Genomic DNA, 3,294 nt, shown 5'->3' on the forward strand with positions numbered 1-3,294 from the left:
ACCATTGAAACTGAGTAGATCAACTTAGACAGAGTCCAACAAGGCAGTATTAAACTGAAAGAATTTTAGAAATATGAGACTTCTAGAAAACTAGAAAGGGCCAAGAAGCCAACCATAAAATGACAGTAACAAACTGAATGAGACAGGGGGAGACAGCCTAATACTAGACAAACTTCACAATACAATTATTGTAAAATCACCACCTGGACTTACAGTTGTAGGGGGATTGATCTTCATTTAAATACATTTATATCTAATCTGTTAATATTATGTCACATTATTTGCTATCTATAATGGAATCATGGGAGTCAAACCAATAAATAAAAATTAATCTGTGAGAAATTTGACTATTTTAAAAGTCCTGTGCAGATATCAGAAAAGACTCCACTATTGAATACAAATTAGATGAACACGGGGGCCAGGGAAACTCCCCTTGAAGCTTACAGAGGCTCATTGTCTGCTAAAGGGTTTGCCACTGATTCTGGCTAGATGCAGGCCTCACTTCTACTGAGGCCAAGCTCATGTTCTTTGTTCCCATTTATGAATAAAGACTAGGAGCTTCCTTAGCAGAGGTAAATATAGTTTTCAGCAAGTGAATCAAAGGAGCAAGGTTCAAACACACAAGACACACCTCAGTTCCAAAAAGACAGAAAAGATGAAATAAAGAAGCAGAGGAACTGTTCAGTTTTGCATTTTACAAAGTTGTTCAGGGTCTCCTTCACAAGCAGTTAGATAAAGCTGCAATAAATTAGAACCACTATATCCAATATTCAATTTGTCTTCTAAATTGCATTTTGCCTTGAACAAAGCTTGAGTGTATTTTCCAATATTGTAATAATGACAAAAGCCACATCAATTCTAGAGACTCCTGTAGCTCACCTCTCAAAAATAAAGTGTTAGACTGAAGTCTATTCATTTGGTTTAACATTTTCCGAAAAATTAATTCAAGCAATTGTCTCCACAGTGTGACCTAAGATATGTAGCTGGAAGGGAAACTCAGATACTATTAGAGGAATCTGATTCTTGCTCATGTTCGCCTAAAGTCTTCAGCCAGTTAATTACCTACATGAAGTGTTTTCTTGAAATATGAAAGATAAGGAAATATAAATTAACTCTACAGTTTTTTATAAACGGAAATTTACACATAATTATTGAAAATGGTATTCAAAGTGCAGTTTAATTTGATCTGGACATTCAGTTGATACATTTTAAATCTTGTTTCTCAAATGTTCACAAAGTTGTTTGCCTGCCTTGCCAGGTAATGGTCTTTTACTTTTTTTTTTAAATGAATAATAGCCAATTTTATTTAAATTCTCCAAAGTTTGTAGCAAACATCTTAATTGCTTCTAAAAATGTATGTCATCCTTTATACACAATGACTACTGTGTCTTTCACTTATTCCTTTATCTTCTTTTCTTTATAATCCTTTAATAGAAGCCAGAATCTTGGGTTGCCAAGTTGGGAACCTCTGATGTACTGTTCTGATTAAGTTTCTTTTTGGTATTCATGGCCAACATTTGGCTTCTAAAAGAAAGACTTTTAGTCTTTTCAATCACTTGCTGGTAGGGTGAAACTGCATTGTTGCCCATTACCACATGACCTAGTTTAGAATCAATCTTGTCATCCTACCTCGAATTTCTAATCAAATTCACATCCCATCTTTCAGCTTCTTCTGGAGTCATATTCAGTTTGTCTGCTAACATATTAATGCTGATACACTAGTGGATACTACAAAAAGTCTCAAATATGAAGTCCTCAAGACATGCTATCAGGAAGCAGTCATCCACGAGCACTGATTCACATTCTCCCAGCTTTTTCTGAGCTCAATCAAAATCAAAGTTAACATATAGGCATTCAACAAATTCTGTAATTGGGTCTTTATACGTGTAAGACTCCTGCTGAATCACTTTTACTAGATCTTTCAGCACCTGCCAGTGTTTCCGCACATCTTTGTTGGTTATAACGGCAGTGGTCAAATAGTGGAGAATATGTGGACACATTGCCTGAATTGCATTAAGGTACTGTGGTTGGTAAAGGAAGAGATCAATAATATTATCATGTCCCTTTGGATGGTTGGAAAAAAAAAAAAAAAAAAAAAAAACAGAGACCAATGAATGAGCCATGTTCGCTGCTGAGGAGACTGGAGTGGAGAACTCACAGAATTATTGTCTATGGTCTCTTTTAATCGAGTAAGGTCTTCCATGGCTGCATCCCGATTCTGCATTAAGATTTCAGAGGCCAGTTTTCCCCAGAGTGAACTTAAAGCATTTCTATCTGCTGCTGGGACCAAAACTCTAAGGAAGTAAAGATACTCTGCGGCTCCAGAGTAATTCCCACACTCATACTGGAATTTTGCGTATCTGTAGAGTGTATCTAAGTATTCTTGCCTAAACCCATGTTTGTCTGCCAGGTAGTCAAATAGCAAATATCCTGCCATTCCTGGTTGGCTGCATCTGCCTTGTAGTTTCTGGATCTTCAAACATCTTCACAATTGGTTCTGTTTCTGCCTGGAGCTGGTTCAGGTGTGCAACAACTGTGGGTTTTTTGTTTGTTTGTTTGTTTGTTTTTGTTTTTTTTCTCTCAAAGCATGAGGGATATCATCAGAATAAAGGATTTTGTAAACATTCATAGCCAAGTCCACCATATTGGTATCACTAAGAAGATCTAATTTTTCTTGTAATAATTCTTTTTCATTATAAATCTCTTTCACAGAGAGAAACTCAAGAAGCAGAAAGACCAGGTGCCAATCAAGAAAGTGCACGATGCAAGTAGTCAAGTCCTACTCTGCCTTCTTGCCAGGGGAAAGGAGTGCTTTTAATTATTTCGATTTTTGACCTGTGAGTGTAAGACCCCCGAAGCTGGGCCTCCGCTCAAGTCCTGGAATGAGCTGGCCAGCACCCCAGTGTCCCAAGAGAAAACCACACCTGATGCAAACTGCAAGAGGTTTTATTATCAGCTAGCTGAGGAGGAAGTCCCTCCTCTGAGCAGGGCAGGGGAGTTCAACCCTAAAGCGGTGACAGTAGGGGGCTTTTAACAGCTAGCTCAGGAATTGGGAAGAGTTGGGAGGAGAGTTGGTAGGAGTTGGGAGGAGTTGGAAGGAGTTGGGAGGAGTTGGGAGGAGTTGGGAGGAGTTGGGAGGAGTTACAAGGAGTTGGGAGGAGAGTTGGCTACAGCTCCTTTCTGGTGACTGGGGAGTGAGCTGCAGCCTCTTCTCCGGCATCTATCTCCATGTCCTTGGCATAGGAAGGCAGGCATCTCTGGTTGTGCAGTATAGAAACAAAAAGGCCTTTTTGC

The 3,294-nt window shown here is 38.8% G+C and overlaps 1 pseudogene; it reads right to left on the bottom strand.

Moving 5' to 3' along the window:
• Positions 1-1,427: 1,427 nt before the first annotated feature.
• On the bottom strand, positions 1,428-2,731 carry LOC110296944 (annotated as a pseudogene).
• Between the last annotated feature and the right edge of the window lie 563 nt (positions 2,732-3,294).

The sequence above is a fragment of the Mus caroli genome, chromosome 6 (assembly GCF_900094665.2).
Source record: "Mus caroli chromosome 6, CAROLI_EIJ_v1.1, whole genome shotgun sequence".
NCBI lineage: Eukaryota > Metazoa > Chordata > Mammalia > Rodentia > Muridae > Mus > Mus caroli.